Source organism: Vicia villosa, linkage group LG3 (genome assembly GCF_029867415.1).
Source record: "Vicia villosa cultivar HV-30 ecotype Madison, WI linkage group LG3, Vvil1.0, whole genome shotgun sequence".
Taxonomy (NCBI): domain Eukaryota; kingdom Viridiplantae; phylum Streptophyta; class Magnoliopsida; order Fabales; family Fabaceae; genus Vicia; species Vicia villosa.
The window spans coordinates 215,843,197-215,851,351 of NC_081182.1; the positions used below are offsets into that span (position 1 = coordinate 215,843,197).

Sequence of the window (8,155 nt, forward strand, 5' to 3'; positions counted from 1 at the left end):
CCATGAAGACGAAGATGAGAACGCAACGGCGGGAATACGGCAAAGGAAGAACGAGGGTTTTGCTTGTAGAAAGAAGAAGATGATCGAGCTTTCTTATAAGAAGAAGAAGATGACTTTCTCGGGCTGCTGTTGAAGAAGGGAGAAGAAGAAGATAACCTAATTTGTTTTAGGGTTTTCGGTTTGGGATTGAGGGTTGTGAACTCATGAGATTTTTTTACCGCAGCTAGCTTCAATTACTTTGCCAACTCATCATCTATTCCATGTCACTAATTAAAATAACTCAAAAAATTATTAAAATAATTCAGATTCTGGTGACTGGATGGGGGGAGGGGCCAATTTGCATGAATCTGAATATGTTAGGGAGGGAATCTAAATTTTTTTTTTTACAGGGGTGTTTTTCAAACCTCGCTAATATGGCAGGGGGGAAAATAGCTATTATCCCAATTGTTTATCTTCAAACTCACCACTTCAACATCTTCGGTAACTTTATTAGAATCGAATAATTTTTGCAATGCATCTTGAGAAAATTGCAAATAAGAAAATAAAATGCGCTTTTCAACCCCATCCAACCAACCCTTATCAAAAGAAAAACTGCGCACATCTTTTAATAACTCAACATATTCTGAGTGGCTTGAACCTAACACATCCAACACACTGTGGGTTTTGAGAAATTTCAATAGCTTAGCTAGGCAGTTGTATGCATAACCCTTGTATCTGTTACTAAGTGAAGTGTCCCTTAAAAGAACCGAAGGATGTTTAACAAGAAAATCAATCAACAAAGACAAGTTCTTATAATCCACAAGCTTCTTAGAATCCAATTCATAAAGCTCTCGCGTGACATGATAAAGAAAACCTAATTCCTCATTCTCTGCCTTTAGTATCTGCACAAAAAACATGTTGATTCAAAGATATTGTCAATGTGATTGTTTCTGGTGTCAATAGCTAGAATACATAGATTGATATTCACCTGTGAAGAAGTCAACTCATTTCCTAATGCTACTTCATCTTTTGGGGCTTCTACACTTGTATTTTCATTAATAGTATCTTGACCTGTTGAAACTTTTGGTAATCCTTCAAATAAACGTCTAAATTGTGCGCGTGTTTCAAAATCTACAGTAAAATAGTATAGATTTAAATGACTAGATAATAACTCATACACATGATAAAACAAAAATTTTTACTAGATGTATAATTACTTAAATTTTTTATAAAAAAAATTGGAAAAGGAGAAAACTATTATTAATTAAAATGACACAAATGACCATTTAAAACAATTCCAGAGGAGATTTAAAACTTGTTCCTTGAAACTCATGGACATATACGTATGTGTATATTCTAAATGATTTTGTGGTAGTGTCCATGTGACTTTCGTAAATCCACAAACGAGCTATAAGAAATAAACATGTACACCAACACATATCTACATAATATTTTATAAACATTGCATGTATGTAATTAATTAAAACCATCATTTAATGGTTATAAAAAGTTTTGGGTATAGTGTGTACCTTTGACCAAGCAACAAATTTTATCAATGTCAAGCATGAAAGAAGGAGTTGAGGCTAAAGTCAAAGAGAGGTTTTGACAATTTTGTATAAAACGAAATTTTGCCGCCTGAAATTGAATTCCTTGGGTATGGAAGAGTCTTGGTAGGTCGACCAAAGCTACAATATTTAGATTTAGAAACTCGACTTTCTGGTCACCTTCATTTTTAAATATTTCTTCCAACTCATATGCTTCACTTATCATCAAAGCCTCTAACTTAGGAAGCTCTTTGCATATGGAGACCGAAAAACCATATTTTAATTTGTGACACTTTATTACAACAAGTGTGTTTAGCTTTGGAAAGCATGTCCTTGAGGACAAGTTTTGATGCTGCCCGTCATCTTTGATGATATGCTTCAACTCTTTGCATTCTTCTATTCTTAGATAAATCAATTGTGATAGACATCTTAAAATAGAAGTAGAGAAAATTATTTCCAATCTTTCACATCCCACGATTTTTATTTGGGTAAGGTTCTGTAGGGCAAAAGAATCTTTGGGACCCACAAAAAGGCACATCATATAATACAGATCTTGTAACTCCATCATTTGCAACCCCAAGTTCATTGGCTGTCTTTCTATTTCACTGGGATAAAAATTATTTTCTGCTTTGGAGTTATGTACCTTGAGACTTTCTAAAGCAATAAAATGTTCCAAGCTCCCACTCAAATCCTACATGAATATTTTTGAAATTCAGTGAGAAGTACAATTCTTAATTAAATGCGACATGTTTTAAATTATATTCTTTAGTAGTTAAGAGTAATTAAAAGGGGTGACACCCTTCCATTTTACCTAAAAATAATGTCACAATTGTCAAGTATTTTTTTGGTTTCATTTATCTTACTACAAGGTGATACAAATGAGTTATATCAATTATTTAAATAGAAACCAAAATTCACAAAATAGCTCAGCAGAAGTTGGGAAAATAAATTTTGGAACAAATATTGACTAAAAGAAAATACCCTTAAGTGCATTATAGCATAACTTTTTCTATTTATTCATACCTTTATTAATTTTCTTTAAATTTACCAAATTTATATTTGATAGAAGATCATATATATATATATATATTACTTTGCATTTTTCAGAAATTGCTCTCACTTGATATGCTCCCTACATATATATATATATATATATATATATATATATATATATATATATATATATATATATATATATATATATATATATATATATATATATATATATATATATATATATATATATATATATATATATATATATATATATATTTATAATTTGATATTTTCATAAATTTTAGAAATCACAAAAACATCAATACCTGATGACACTTGATATGATTGAAATGTGGTAACAATTAAGCATTTTATTCTGAAAATATTTTTATTTCTTTAATAATATCATGAAAATATTACTTTCACCAAATAATTGGAATATCAATATACCTTCATGATTGTATTATCCAAAGAGCATTTCACGAGTTCAAGTTCTTTCAAAGGAGAAAATCTTATCTGATGTTGTTTACGGCACATGGCTACTAAATTTGGCAGAGCGCAAAGTTTGAGACATTGTAGGGCTGGAAGATGAAGGTGAATCTCATTTTGGTTTGAATGGTATTCAGTGTAGTGTTCAAATATGTATTCCAATTCCCTGCAATTTCGAACAGAAAGTGTTTCCAAATTTGGGAAGACGTTGTCCCAATTATTGCCACCACTTTCATCATCTCCAGTGTCTACTATTATGTGCTTTAATTCATCACAATACTCAATTCTCAAAGTTTCCACCAACATTCTTGAAGTAAAAGAAAGCATAAACACAGATTTGATCTTTGGAAAACCAAACAGGGTAATCTCTTTTATATAGCACATGATGTTTGATGGTAGTGGAAGGCATTGAGCACGTCCCGGTATATAAAGGAACTAAAAATCAAACCAAACATTAATTGACTTGTGCATATAGATTATGGAAATGCAAATGTATGGCATATATATATAATTTTATTTATAAATTTTTTTATTTTCATTCATAATACATAAAAATATATGGAAACGGGGATACCTTCATGATTGAATTATCTAGAGAGCATTCTTTGAGTTTTTCTTTCTTTCAAATGTGGAAATGGTGGGCGATATTGTTTAGGACATATGGAGACTAAACTTGGCAGATAGCATAGTTCTAGAGATTGTAATGTCGGAAGATGAAGGTCAATCTCATTGTGGTTTTCGTAGTGCCCAAATATGTTTTCCAATTGCAAGCAATTTACAACACAAAGCCTTTTCAATTTTGGGAAGACATTGACCCAATTGTTGCAAACACTGTTATCATCTCCAATATCTACTATTATGTTCTTCAATTTATTACACTTCTCAATTCTTAGAATTTCCACCGACAATTTTGAAGTAATAGAAAGGTTAAACACAGATTTGATATTCGAAAAACCTGACAGTGTAATCTCTTTTAAATAGCAAATGATGTTTGATTGTATCGGAAGGCATTGAGCAGGCTCCCTTAGCATAAGACAATGTGAATTTGATACCTGTAATGTAATCCCAGTATAAAGAAACCAAAAATCAAACCAAAAACACTACTGACATGTGCATAGTTCAATATAGAAAATAAATTTTGCACCAAGTGGTTGTCAATTTCAATCCAACAACATTCTTCAAGTAAAATTTAAATCAATGATTAATTCGACAAACAACAAAGACATATGAGAAAAAGGACACCTTGATGATTGTATTGTCTAGAGATTCTGAATCTGAATCTGAGTGATTAATAGGTTTGAAAGCAACCTGGGAGCATCCGGTGATGTCAAGCTCTTTTAACTGTGGAAATTCTATGCAATATTGTTTGGGAGACATGGCAACTAAATTTGTCATATTGCAAAGTTCGAGACATTGTAGTGCTGGAAGATCAATGTGAATCTCATTGTTGTTTGGATGGTCATCAGTGTAGTGTCCAAATATATATTTCAATTGTTAGAAAATTAATTTCAATCAAATGGAATCGAGGCTAGAATCGTGTACGAAACACTTTCCTTATAGTATTTCAAGCACTCCCAATTTGTCTTGGAGTTTCTACGCTGGAATACCCAGGATAATTCAGCCTTCTCGAGTTTGCGCAAGACCGGCGAAAACTCGAATGTAGCGAAGAGTGCTCTGGAATTATTCTAAAGGATTTGCATTTTTTCTGATTAAGAATTCTGAATCCAAAGTTATGATTTTATAGGTCATGCTGATATTGTTTCACAAGGTAGCGACCCTTGGTGAAACAATTTCTTTTCCAAGAGTTATGACTTTTGGCCCACAGCATGGTTCACCAACAGTTGCAACATTCCATGAAGAGTTACCCCTCTTCGAATTCAAAATTCAAATCATAACATATTTTCCATGTCATTTTGGAACACAATCATATTATTAATTATCATTAATAATTTGCAACATCAATTGCAAGCAATTTTTGACGGATAGCTTTTTCAATTTTGGGAAGACATAGCGCCAATTATTGCCACCACTTTCCTTATCTCCAATGTCAACTATTATGTGCTTCAAATCATCGCAGTTCCTAATCGTCAAAGTTTCCACCAACATTTTTGGAATAATAGAAAGGATAAACACAGATTTGATCTTCAAAATACAAGAAAGCGAAATCTTTTTTACATTACAAATGTTAGGCCAATCTACTTGAAAACATTGTGCATGTTCCCATATCTGAAGACGGTCGTGTGAACTTGATATCTGTAATGAAATACCAATATAAAAGAACACTTAATCAAATCAAACATTATTGAAGAATTTTGTATACAAATTATGGAAATGGGAACATACAAAATTTATCTTAAATAAATCCTTAAGATATGTGTACGTTATCTATAATTAATTATGGGCATCCAACTTTTTGAAGCACTTCAAATATATAGTATGCAAATTCTAATAGAAGACTTCAAGTTTTAGATGTGTTATATGCATAAATTCTATCAAAGAAATTACAAGATTCACATTTAAAAGAAAACATATCAAAATATAAAAAGAAGTGAGTGTTACCAATGTTGTTGAGTTGTTCTGCGGTGAATCCTCATGAGACGGTGGGATTATAGTAGTTGTAATACTCCCAGATTTATGTCTAGAACAATGACAACATATAAAAATCCAAGAGAAGATGTTGCATTTGAGAGGAGTGGAGAGGAAGTATTGATTTTAATCGGTGACATCCTTCAATAACAAGAACTTTTAGTTTTGGAAACATTGAGTCGTGACTCATGTTAGCATTATCACCACCAATAATTTTGTCTTTTGATTCCCCCTCTCTTCTTTCATCTACTATTATGTTTGTCAATTTCTCACAATCAATTATTTGCAATTTCTCTAGCAGCACCAGGTTTCGAGAAGTTAACAGTGAAGAAAGGTCAACCAACATTGGGCATTCCCACAGTGTCACGGTCTTTAGATAGCAGAGATTTAGCTTGCAATTAGAAAATCTTTGAAGCACTTCACAGTGATTTATTGACACCTCTTCCAATTTATTCAAAGAGTTAAAAGAAAGGGAGCCATTGAATAGTACTTCCAAATTTTCCATTCCCTGCAGTTCTAATACAACCAACTCGGACAATACACTTGAAACTTGATAACCATTAGTGTCAATGAGACACTGTAATTGTGAAATATTGCTCATCCGAAGCTCAACAAGTTCATTCATACCTAGATGTATATCAACAATCTCAGGCATGAGATTTTTCCATCCCTCATTAATTCCATTTAGTTGAAGACCCTTTGATGTTTGCATGAAATACTTGTATGTTTCTTTTGAAAAACAACAATCATCGCCAATCAAAGCCACATATTTTGATAGTGAATAATAAATCCTACTCCAAACCCATCCTTTACGGATGTGATACCTTTGCAATTTGGGTAAGGTTATTTCTCGACAAAAATCATTAAAACTAACCATGAAGTACAACTCTTCAAGTGTTGAGCATCTTCCAATAACCTCAAATGGATCATTCCTTCTGATTTCACATTCTTCCAATTTTAACAATTTAAATTTCCCAAACATTGTAATTTCTTGTGGCAATTCATTGATTTTGCATTCAACCAAATCAAGAGTCTCAAGACTTTGCAGATTTCCCAAAATAGAGATGTTACCTAAATCAACTCTATTCACCAATATAGATCGAATATTTGCAATTGAACGAATTGAATATGGTAATGATAGGGGTCGATTTTCATGACCAGAAATGTACAAAACTTGAAGCTTCACAAGATTTTCAAAAAAAGAATTTGGGACTTCCATACATTTATGGTCTTCATCTCTTTCCATGTCGAAAAGTAAAATCTCAAGTTTGGAACAATCATACTTACAGGAAAAAAATCCATGTCCTTCCCTTCACAAAATAAATAACTCGCGCGTTGCGTGGTTGATCTATAATACATTATTGTATTAATTATTATATGTAGTTTTATAAATACGAGAAAAAGTTGATTTTTTAGAATAACATAGATGGTCAATTAATAATTAATTATGTTTATAGGATTTTTTTCTAATTTTTTTTTTTAGAAAGCAAAATTTCAATATGTGTTTATTATAATATTTGAGAATATATTAAATTTTAAGGAGTAATTATAAAATCGTATTTGTAACTAATATAGGAATTATATTAAAATTTATCAATTAGTTTGTATCCTAAAAATTTAATGATTTTAATTATGGAATAATATATAAAACAGTTGTTATTCAAACGGTTAAATTTTTTATAAATAAAAAGTAAGAAATACAATTTTAAATTTTCATATTATAGGGTTAGGATTTGGGTTAATAGATAATTAGTTAATAGTTGAGACTCGGTTTTTTTTTTTTTAATTTTTATTAGTAGATAATGTCTTTAATATAATAAAACTGGGTTTTAATTGCTTTAGAGTTACAATTTAGATTGATAAATAATCATAAATGGTGAAAAATAGATTTTAATATTTTTTAAAAGTCATTAATAACTGAATAGAAATATAGATTCATAGATTATTACAATTAAAAATAAATAAATAAATAAACTTCATAACAATTAAAATGAAAACTAAATATTGTCAATTTGTACTAATCATAATGTAAAATCTTGATGGTTAGAAATGGATTGTCTAAAAGAATACAATATGTTTTATAAAAGACAACAACATCAACCATTCTATGTGGATAAACCACAAAGATATTTTAAAGTTGAGATGAAAAAAATTAAATCAAATAATAACTTCTTAATAATTAAATAGAAATTAAATATTGTTGGTATGGTTATAAATTCGAAAAAATTTATAAGTTCATGTAGTGGCATGCCACACTACACCCAATTTATTATCTTTAATCTTATGTATACTAAAGAAAAAGTTGGGGAATTTCAAATATTTTCTATTAAGGGGTCTACTAGGGTAGACATTCTCCAATTTGCGGATGATACTTTAATAGTTGGTGATGATTGTTAGAAACACGTTTGGGCGACTAAGGCGGTGCTTCGAGCTTTTGAACTTGTTTCAAGTCTTGGTATCAATTACCACAAAAGTAAATTGATAGGCATTAATACTAACAATCATTTTTTGGAAACGATGTCTCACTTTCTTTCTTGTAGGATGGAGGATAGCAACTTTTA

General features: G+C 30.7%; 1 pseudogene; it reads right to left on the bottom strand.

Moving 5' to 3' along the window:
* Positions 1–398: 398 nt before the first annotated feature.
* Positions 399–6,953, bottom strand: LOC131659933 (uncharacterized; annotated as a pseudogene).
* Positions 6,954–8,155: the final 1,202 nt, after the last annotated feature.